At 37.1% G+C, this 11,986-nt stretch overlaps 1 pseudogene; it reads left to right on the top strand.

Moving 5' to 3' along the window:
• The first annotated feature begins 469 nt into the window (after positions 1-469).
• LOC105742275 lies at positions 470-946 on the top strand (annotated as a pseudogene).
• Positions 947-11,986: the final 11,040 nt, after the last annotated feature.

Below are 11,986 nucleotides of genomic sequence, written 5' to 3'. Positions count from 1 at the left end.
GCCTGAGACTGAAATTAAGGGCCATCAACCAGTTACTCTGACAAAAATAAAAATTCCAAGGCAGTGAAATGTTGAAGTGGTGACATGGCTATTGTTGGGGGCTTGAAAAATTAAAAAGATGCTCTGAGGACATCATAGAAGGTGACAAGTTTTCACCCTTTGCAGCCTCAGAACCAAAAGGGTGAGGGGCTTTGCTTTGAAAAAAAAAATTACAGAGTCCCATGTTCGAGAATAGAGGCAGTGGCCACACAAGCTTCCAAAATAGAGACCACATAGATTTGTTCAGAAAAATCAGGGTCAGAGTGCTTAGCAATTCAGACACTGGACCCCTACAGCCAAGAAAAAGAAAGCTTGGCTCCTGCTCTAGCTGGCAACAGACCTTGACATCATCCACATGGCATTGGTTTCAGGCACATACAAAATACAAAAGTTTACTTTTGGCCAGAATCATCATCTCCCATCATTTGCCAACATGACTAACACAAAAGGCAAGAGGAGGGGAACCTGATATATGTTTTCCAGGCCTTTTAGAAAATATAAGTTTGTTCCTTTAGCCACATACATGCCAATCTACAAAAAGGGTGATATTGTAGACATCAAGGGAATGGCTACCGTGCAAAAATGAATGTCTCACAAATGTTACCATGGCAAAATGGGAAGAGTCTACAACATTACCCAGCATGCTGTTGGCATTTTTGTAAACAAGCAAGTTAAGGGCAAGATACTTGCCAAGATGACTAATGTGCGTATTGAGCATATTAAGCACTCAAAAACTTGTGATAGCTTCCTGAAGAGTGTCAAGAAAAATGATCAGAAAAAGAAGGAAGCCAAAGAGAAAGGTGCCTGGGTTCAACCAAAGCACCAGCCTGCACTTCCCAGAGAATTACATCTTGTGAGGACCAATGGAAAGGAACCTGAGCAGTTGGAACCTATTCCCTATGAATTCATGGCAGAAACTGGGCATGCTGCTCTGCCATTCAGTACCTAATTGGCAGCTTAATTGTTCTAGGTCCTATGTAAAAATAAAATCATCTTGTGTTGTAAGGGTGGTTTTCTTAGTTGAACGGGTATGTGGTGCCTTCTTATCTCAGAAATATTTGTAGCAGATTTTCACTGTAGTTAGTAATTGTGTGTAGTCTTTACTCTTCAGTGTGTTTCTTGATGAAAGATATTGCTGAGGTATTGTGCAGGTGTATATCCAAATATTCAAATATTTATAACATATTTATATTGGCTTGAAGATCCTGTAAATCATCATGGCATCATGGGGAAAAGATGTATCAAAATAAATGGAAGTTGCATCAGAAACAAATGTAAGTCCATTTCAGTTAAATACATTGTTTAAAGCACACACACACACACACACACACACACACTCAAATACAAGAGTTCTAAAGACGAAAAGGCTTCCACCTAGATTTTAAAAGGCTTGAGAGGACAGGCAGTGTGCCCCTGGGAGGACACAGTGTAACGCTGTGAGTGAGAAGCCTATTCATTGGAAACCCCAAAAGTTTTAAAAAGCCAGAAAAATGAATTGTCTGAGGAAAGCTGCAAAAAGCAAGTAAAGCTGGCCTGATAGAGAAGCCATGGGATCTACCAGCAGAAGTGACATAGGAGTGAAGCCATGTAGGGCTCTTAGAGCTCACAATTCACTACAGATTGCTTCAGATGTTCTACATAGAACTACAGGACTTAATGTTTCACCTTCTGGAGTTTGGGTTTGTTTTGATACCAATGGTTTGTATCCTGCTGTATATACACCTTTTGGAATGGTAATGTTTTGTCTTGTGCCTTTAAATGTTGGAAGGATTTCATTTTTCATTTGTCCAGGGGCTCACAGCTAAGAATTTGCGTGAAATCTTGGAGGAGACTTGGGACTTGTACTTTTCAGCAATAGTGAAAATGGCAGGACTTTGACAACACTTGCACATAGACTAAGTGCCTTTTGCATAAATGAGTGTGCAGTCTTTGGGGGGCCAGGGGCAAAATGTTATGGTTCTCTTGTACTGTAATATTGATAGACTTAATAGTAATTTTTATTGATAGTTAAACATGTTTTATAATGTTAAAATTGTAAAATGTTAATAAATATACCTTTATATCTGGAGACTGGTTTTAAAAAAAGTATATGTATAATTGCCAAGTTGACAAGGGGTAAATTGTGGTGGTGATACATTCTGTCAACTTGAAGGGTTGGAAACTTGACTCAGCCAGTCCCCTGCACTAGAGTGACTGTGCACTTAAAGGGTATGTAAAAGGGTTCAAGGATTCTGCATACCACTTCCTCAGAGAAGCTGATCTTTGCTGCATGCCACTTCCTTGGGGGAGCTCCAAACTTTGCAGCCACAAACACCTCATTGGAAAAGCTCCAGGCTTTGCAGTCAGCATAAAAAGAAGGGAGAGAGGCTTGGTAGATGCCCCAACTGCTTCTTCTTCCTCTGCTTTTCCATGTTTTCCATCACCATGAACTACTGCCTTCTGCCAGGTGCTACTCTGCATTGGTGCCAGCCGAGTATGGACTGAAACCTCTATGAACTGTGAACTAAATAAACATTATGGTTTGTGAATTGGTGTCCTCCCAAAACTTCATGCAGTCATGGGGCAGCTTCTGGAGTTTGTGATTGATTACTGTGGGTGTAGATGCTGCACCTGCCCTGGGGCAGGTAATTTGCATTACTATGTAAGGAGGGAAGAGAAGCTAGCTGCCCAAACTGCTGCTACCCCTCCCTTGTGCTCTTGCTCTTTGCTGCCTCCATGAAAGATTACCCTCTGTCGTGTGCCACTCTGCCTTGGAGCCAGCTGAGTATGGACTGAAACCTCCAGTAACTCTGAGCTAAATAAACCTTTACTTCCTTCATTTTGAGTGTCTGGTATATGTCACAGCAATGGGGGAAGAGTAACCTTTCCTTTCTTAATTTTGGGTACCAGCTATTTTTGTCCCAGCAATGAGTAAAAAGTAACCAAGACACCCCTCTACCACATTGCGTACTTCCTTCTATGGCTTCAGATAATTGACCATAGATAATATAAATTTTTTTCTTATACAAACATTTTGCCTTAAAGCACTACTTTCTAGCTTTTTGTTTTTACAAAGACATAAAAGCCCTTCCAAACAGCTGTGAATGGAAGGTATATGAAAGGGTGAGGATGCACTTCTAAGGGAGCAGTCATGCTCCTTTTTTATCAACAGCATTGGTGTTCTGGATAAGACTTTGTAAAGATTCAATTCTTTTGTTCTTGTTGTTTTGTTTTGATTTGTTTTTGAGATGGAGTTCTCACTTAAGTTGCCCAGGCTGGCCTCAAACTATTGATTTTCAGGTTCCCAAGTAGCTAAGATTACAGGCATTTGCCACTAAAACTAGTGAACACACAATTCATATATAATAAGAACTATGTGTTCAGAATTTTTGAAATGGTAAAAATGGATTTGGGACCACAATGTGGACATAATCTTGTCTGTGAGATGCAAACATCTTTGAATTGGGTGGTGGTATGAGACCACCCTAAATAAATGAAGGTGCTTCAGGGAATAAGTTCCCTGAAGGGTTTCAAATTGAAAAGCATCTTTTTGATGTGATTCATCACAAAATATACTCTTTAACATTGTGTTTGTCCTTATTCCGTGACTTGATAATTTGAGATGTTTAGCTCACTCACATCAGAAAGCTTATCCCCGATGCTTCTGAGATTTCTGAAAATAGGATTCCTGAAAAATTCTTCTAGGCTTATAACAATAGTATTGTTTAGAAAATTCTTGTCACCATCTTTTTTCAGATATAAAAGTAGAGAACATGATAAGTTTCATGGTAGAAAATTCTCATTTTTCCAAGTAAAATATAACAAAAGGTCACATTCATTTTTTTCCTTCTGAGTAGCCTTATAAATGACTCAAATAAATAATCATTTGAAAATTCAGGCTGTTCTTCTCTTTGTCTAGTCCCCATTCTCACACTGTCTCTCTTCTGAACAGTCATGAGTGTACCTGGGAGAACACACGTGAAGCACTTGAGAGTTGCCTATTGAGCCCCCCAAACATATTGTACACCAGCTTGCATTCACCTCTATTGAGCCCTATTCATTTTTATGTATTTATTTGTATATCATTTATATTTTCAAAATGTGAAAGCTTTATAACTTACAGATTGACTAATTTCCTCCTTAGTACCTTAGCCCGCAGCAAGATGGAATGAAGGTTCTGAGTTTACTTGAAAGAAAATCTGCTGGCCAAGACATGTTTTTAATTCCTCTCCCTGTTGAAGTAAATGAGAGAAAACCTAAGCCCTCATAGTACTCGGTGGTTCCCTCAGAGCTCTCTGAGAGGGTGTTCTGAATATCACCATGATTATGTACTTCTGTAAGATGCCGCACATGGGCTAACACGGTGACCATTATGGAGGAGAACAGTCTCCTGAGTGGATTGAGCTGTAGCACACTAGACATTAGCAGATATTTATAGTGAGAGTAATTCTGAGAAAATATGGAAATCTGGCAAAATGGGAAAGCAGTTGGATTTGTCAAGTAATTATGGGGCACTGGAAAGTCCACAGGCAAGTACTTCTTCAGAGCTGGCAGGCATCAAAGGGTCATTAATTATTCTCTTCACTGTTGTTTCTCTCTGACAAACCATCTCAAATCTCATGGGCAAATGGGGAGACAGGTTGGAGAGAATGTTCTCAGTTAGCCAAGGAGGAAGAACAAAAGGGGAGCAGAATCTGCTTTACAATACACTGAGGAGCTTTGTAGTTATCTCAAATTCCAAAGTGCTTGAAAGGACTCAGGTGAAAATAGAACAGCAATTATCCCTGGGGTGAGGATAGCAACCAGAATAGTCAGTGCCGACTACAGTGGGCTCAGGGAAGAGGGGCCAGGTCTATTCTTACACCTGAGAGAGATGTGTTTCTTAAGGGCTATTTCTCCAGGGAACCAAACAAAGTTACAAAGAGAAAAGAACATGCGCTTGCCCCAGGCATGTTAAAGTTAGAACTTTCCTCCATAATTTCAGTTTCTACTCCTTTCAAGGGAGGAATTTACTTTTGATTCAGAAAGCATTGGTATGCAGTTGGATTAACACTTAGTTTGTTCATTCATTCATCATCATCATCCATCCATCCATCCATCCATCCATTCATCCAATCACCCATTCACTCATGTATTTACTCTATACAGGACACCCTGACATGAGTGTTGTCAAAATAAAAACTTTAACAGCTAAATGACCAACTCTAAGAGGTTTCATAAAGTAGTAATATGGATATTGAAGTGTTTGGAATGTGAAGAGTCCTTAAATATAGGCTAACTTATTTTCAGGTGTATGGCGGTTAAAATGGAGAAGCACAGCACAGGCTCCTGGTGACAACTGGTCTGTCACTGCTGCTGCTAGAGATTTCACATAATTTTATACTAACTAAGAAGTGGTGTGGGGAGCACTCAAAGTATATTTTGTTTCATTCCAAAGTTTGGAGGTACTTTATAGTTGTTGGAAGCAGGGAACAACACGCTTAACACAGCTTCAGTTTTTACCACCTCATATTTGGAATAAAAGTAGACAAATTGGAAAGACTTGATGCATGTCTTCTTTTAACATATAAGCTGTAGAAATATCTGCATCATATCTAGTTGTGAACAAAATAGTGTAAAGGAAGAAAGCAGCTTATAACTTGGTGCAACTGGAGAACATTCTCTTAAGTGAAATAAATCAGACCTACATGTGCAAACATTGTGTTGTCTCATTAGTGTGAGAACTGGAAAGAGAAAAATGGAATCTGAAGGGTACAATTGGTACTGGGGAAAGGGAATGAACTTGTTTAAAAAGGAAGAGTTACTGAGTGGAGGAGAAGGACAGGAGAGGGAGTGGGGGAAAGAGATTCATCTATGTATGTAAACAGGATGGCTTGGACAACTATACTGTGCATTTCTGCTGGTATATGGTGATAATTTGTTTTGTCTTTTTTTAATTGTACTCTTTCTCTTAATTTCTTATACATTTCTTTTTGCTTTCTTTCAATTTTTACATGCATGTTGCTGATAATAAGAATAACTCGTTGGAAGACAGCACTGTGTATTACAACAAATACTACAAAATTCATATGACTTTGTTAAGTGAAATTTTGTATCACTTGTAAGTTTTTCTGTTTTAATTATAACTTGTACTCTCTTTAAAAAGAAAAAAAAATCCTGGTGCTCATTTACAGTACTGAAATGAATCGTATGATAATCATGTACTGTATGTCTTACCTGTGTGTTCATTTTTTCTTCTTGGCTTATAACTAACAAGTGTCTATTATTTAATTATATATACATGCTCTTTGTGATTTTTTTCTTTATAGAAGTGAGTTTAGAACATGCAAATTTTGTAATGAGCCAAAGTTGAAGTATATCAGCAAAATAATGAACCCATGACTTGGTTTGGAAATTAAATTAAAGATTTAGAACGAAAACATGATTCTTTACAGAGGTGATCAAATTTAGTGCAAGTAGAAGAAGATTAGTCACAGACTCTGGAGATTTTCCAAATGGTCTCATTGGCAGCCAGTGAAAAAATTTCCTGAAACTTAAAGACTGGACAGAAAGAATCTAGAAATTTAAAATACTGATACTGTAGCAAATCAACAATTATTTTGAGGCATTAAACAGATTTTGAGACTGGAAACAAAATTTGTGTATTAAATCATTCCAAACTAACTTCTGTGATTAAATTGAACATACCTGTTCTTGCCCATCTGTATTTAGTTTGCATTTCGTTCTTTGTTTCTTTCTTTCTTACTTTTTTTTTTTTTTTATTTAGTACAGGATCTATAGGGTCTCATTATGTAGTTTGGACTCATAGTGATCCTCCTGTTTACAGTCTCCCAAGTGCTGGGATTCCAGGCGCACACCACCACCACACCCAGTCTCAATCACTGTCTCAGTGTGTCCTTGGGGTGAGGCCAGCACAGCAGGCCCTGGGATCCAACCCTAGGCTGCGGTAGTTTGCATTTCTTAAGAAGACATGAAATCTCAACATATTTTTAGAAAAGAAATAATAACAGATATAGTGAAGAAATAATATTACTGGTTAAATGAGCCTCAAATATATGCGCTGAAAATTCTTGGATCATAGCTGGCAAAAAAATGAATATAGAAATCAATGCTTTTGTATAATTACTATGAAAGTTTTAATTGTCTTTTTAATTAAAAGGAAGAAGAAAGATACAGAGAAAACCTCTGGACTTATTTCAAGATCCCTAGACAATGCAAATCTGTATAAATAAAAGCCACAATGCTCATAGCAAAAATCAAAGTACAAAGAAAACAAAATATGAAGAAAACAGAAGGCCAGAATCAAAACTTGTAATTTACAGTTAGACATACATGGTACGCCACAAATAGTGTAAATTACTCTACTAGATGGCAAATAACAGGACGCATTACTTACGGTTCTGCAAATAATTCAAACCTACACGACTCAAAGAGACTGGTTGTAAGAACTGCCTATCGTGATTACGGAGGCTGTGTTCTGCAAACAGGAAGCCAGGAACCCTGGAGAATCAGCTTCAGCCCGAGGCTAAAGATCTGAGAATTAGGGAAGCTGACGTGTCTGTCCCAGTGCAAGCCGGTAGACCTAAGAACCAGAAATGAGACAATATTCTGGCTCACACAGAGAGAAAATTCATCTTTCTTTTCAAATTGTCAGGGAATTCGTTGATGTCTACCACACTGGTGAATGCTGATCTTCTTTATGCAGTTTAGAAATTCAAGTGCTAATCCCTTCCAGATCCAACCTTACTGATATACCTGGAAATATCATTTTGTTAGCCACCTGAGTGTGCTTTTATCCAGCTATGTAGTTATGTAAAGCTGTCCATCACAATGGACAAAACTTAAACTCCCTCTGTACGTCTTAACACAAGGGAGAGAAATAAAACTAAATAACACAAAAGCATTAACTACGTAGAAACTGGGGGACATTAACAAAAAATGATCCATGGGCTGGTTTCTACCTGGATAAAAACAATTATTATCAAGGAAAAAAACAGTAATGTTTGTCCATCTGATACAATCTCATTGTTGGGTACAGGAAAAACAGAAGCTTATTTCATTGTAAAAAATGTTTGATATATTATTTTCTGACTACATTTCTAAATAAAAATATTTAAACTGTAACTTCTTGAATGGAAAGTGGCCTAGAACTTTTGAAAGACACTAAAATATATCAGTTACTTTATTCCAGGACTTTTATAGTTAAGGCATATGCATTTTCAAATCATTATAAATGCATAAGGATTTGCATACCCATACGCAAACACATACCCAGACTACATTGCACAACTCTCTGTAGAAATCAAAACAAAACAATCCATAGTGAGTTTCTCAGCCTCGTCTTTTGCCTCATATTCATTCTCTGTAAACGTTACTCTTCCTAGTTTAAACAGTCTGAAGAAACTTTGACAGCTTTGCAAGCGATTTCTCTATAGAGACACAAATGACATGTTTTTCTTCTTTCTGCATATTTCTGCTTTTTAATGGGAACAAATGATTAAAAGCAAAGCTATTATCAATAAGAGATATTAAAATACCAGAGACAACAAGAATAAGCATCAATTATTTTTTTTTAGAAAAGGGCTTATGGGTTGGATAATGCATAGAGGAATAAGTACATTTTTAATTGGAATTACTGGTATGATTATAGAACCCCAGAAGCAGTGGTTTTGCTGAACAAGTGAATTGTGATTCTAAACAAGCCAACTGGGTCAGATGGACAGGTGCAACTGGCCATTAACTTCATCCTTAGGGAGGGAAAAAGACAAGGTATCACAGAGGGAGAAAGGAATACACAATAAAGGATTGTAGGGCTTTTACTACTGAGCACAAAATACCTTCCAGCCCACTTAATTTTCCAGACCAATAGAGGATGGTAGAGCTTCTGAAAGTAAATCCTTATGCATTTTAAGGCATCTCTTTTCATGTGGATGAAATACTTTGTAAATGAAAATATGTGAGTCGCTTCGAGTAGCATGTTTTGAATTTATGTAGATGTGTTGCCTACATTTTAATAGTTCAAAGCAATATGATTGGGTTAATTTGGGCCACCAGGCTGTATTTGGAGTTATTCTTCTTGGTTATCAAAGAAATGCAGTGTATTTTGTCCATCAGTTATTCTTCTTGGTTGTCAAAGAAGTGCAGTGTATTTTGTCCTCTAACAACTCACCCAGTAATACATTTAGCAACCTAAAATGCACCCTTCCATTCTTTCCTCCTCATAAAAGCTTTCCATTGCTATCTTTTTAAATGCCATATCACACAGACTTCTTCTGTATCTGGATTTTTTCCCCTTGAAAATACCTCCTGGTAATTTCTCAGAGAAAAATTACTGTAGCTCTGATTCATTCTTTTTAATAGATGTATATTATTCCCTATGGATATACCAGAATCAGTCAACCATTCTCTTTGGAATAGTTTAATTTTCACTTGGGATTTTCTGTCTATGAGATTCATCACCAAGAATGAAACAGCTGGTTCAAACTTTACACCAACTATTAATTGTATGAAATGTTGCTGGATCAAGCTATAGAAAGTGTAAAAATCTCATAATCTCATTAGACTATCTCCTTAGCTATCCACCTAAAATGTATGTTGTTGTTGCTTTAGGTTTGCCATCTGATCTGTTTAAGAAGATAGACATTTCTGAGTTTCATCCCAGGCCCCATATGCCACACCAGCCCCACCCCCCAAGGCATGCTGAGCCAGCGACAGAGTACAGCTGTGCTGGTGCATGCCTGTAATCTCAGCACTGGGAAGGCTGAAAACAGGAAGATCACCAGGAATCTGATTTGCATAGTGAGAGCCTGTACCAAATACACAAATGAAAAAAAAAAAAAGAAGAAGATAAACATTTCAATTGAATTTCTCTATTACTGACACTAACTTTTTATGATTTTACCATTAAGATGCATTTGTTAATGTGAGACACCATATCAAAAGAGTCAAAGGGAAAACTCACATGATCATCTCAATAGATGCAAAAAAGCTTTTGACAAAAGCAAACATTCCCTTATGATAAAAATCTTATAGAAAACTTGAACATATCATATTTACTTCAACATCATAAAAACCATCGATAACAAACGAATAGACAATATCATAGTAAATAGACACAGACTGAAAGTTTTCGATTTAAAATCAGGAACAAGACAAAGGTGTCCACTTTCACCACTCCTATTTAATATAGTTCTGGCAACATTAACCAAATCAATTAGACAAGAGAGTGAAATAAAAGAAATAAAGACAGGAAAGGAAGAAGTGAGATTATTGTTGTTCCCAGATCACTCTGCATAGAAGGCCTAAAATTTCAACCAAAAGTTTTCTATAGTTAATAACCAAATTCAGAAGCCTATCTGGATACAAATTCAGCATTCAAAAATCAATAATATTCGTGTACACAAAAACAAACACTGTGAGAGAAATTAGGGAAACAACATCTTTCTCAATAGCATCAAAAAATGAAATACAGGACCAGGAAGATAGCTCAGTGGAATAAGTGTCTGCCTGGCAAACGCAGGGACCTGAGTTCAATCCCCGGTACCAAAAACAAAACAGAACAAAAAAAACCCTTCTCATTTCAAAAAATGAAATACTCGGGCTAAGGATATAGCTCAATGGCTTAAGCACCTGCCTGGCAACTTCAAGGTCCCAAATTTGATCCCTAGTACTGAAAAAAAAAAAAAAAAGGAAAAAGAAAGAAAGTAACCAAAAACAAACAAACAAAAAACTTGGGAATCAATTTAACAAAGAAAGTAAAAGATCTATACATTGAAAAGTACAGTAGTCTGAAAAAGTTGAGCAAAGAGGATTTCAGGCAACTGAAGGATATTCTTTGTCCACGGATAGGAAGACCCAATATTGTGAAAATGACCATATTCCAAAATGTTACATAGAGTCAGTGCCATCCTGATCAAAATTTGATTAGTATACCTCACAGATCTACATAAAATATTCCTAAAATTCATCTGGAACCAGAGGAATCCTAGAGTAGCAAAAGCTATTCTGGACAACAAAGGAAAAGCAGGGACATTGTAATCCCTGACTTGAAATTATATTACAAAGCTACTGTGATAAAATCAACATGGTACTGGAAAAAAAAAGCAGAATGGAAGATCAGTGAAACAGATTAGAAGATGAAGACAGAACTACAAACACATAGCCACCTTATCTTTGACAAAGGGGTAAAACACATTCACTGAAAGAAAGATGGCCTTTTTAATAAATGGTGCTGGAAAATTGGCTTTCCACATGTGAAAGACTACAGTTAGACCATGTCTAACTTTAACCAAATGCATTTTAGTCCTAACATGGATCAAATACCTAAATATTAAAGCAAGAACATTAAATCGACTGGAGGAGAAAGTAGGTAGAAATTTTGAAGAAATGGGGGTAGGCAAAGAGTTAATGAACAAAAACCAGATTATGTGGAAAATACTTCAAAGAATCAACAACTGGGTTCTTATCTTATTAAAAACTCTTTGCACATCAAATAAACTCAGAAACAGAGTAAAAAGAACCCAAATTTGCATGAATTTGGAAAATAGTATACCCAACTGTCCCTCAGACAAAGGACTTCTATCTAGAACATAAAATGAATAAAAAAAATCAGGCCCCTAAAATGTGATCTAAAAGGCTCAATCGAAAAAAATGGACATATGAGACGAGTCACACTTCTCAGATGAAGGAATACAAGTGGCAAATAAGCATATGAAAAAATGTTCAACATCATGGATCATTAGAAAAATAAAAATCAGAACAACACTGAAATTCCATCTTACCTAGAAATAAAGGCATGATGAAGAAATAAACTAATAACAAGTGCTGGAAGGACTGTGGGGCAAAAGGGATCCTCTACTGTTCGTGGGACTATATCCTGGTACAACCGTCGTGCAAATCAGTGTGGACAGTTCTCAAAAAATTAGAAGTGGAGGTTCTGCTTGACTCAGCTAGTTCCCTTCTGTGTATT

The sequence above is a fragment of the Octodon degus genome, unplaced genomic scaffold (assembly GCF_000260255.1).
Source record: "Octodon degus isolate 3935 unplaced genomic scaffold, OctDeg1.0 scaffold00003, whole genome shotgun sequence".
In the NCBI taxonomy this organism is placed as follows: domain Eukaryota; kingdom Metazoa; phylum Chordata; class Mammalia; order Rodentia; family Octodontidae; genus Octodon; species Octodon degus.
The sequence above is the reverse complement of the archived record's forward strand: the minus strand, read 5'-3'. Positions and strand labels throughout refer to the sequence as shown.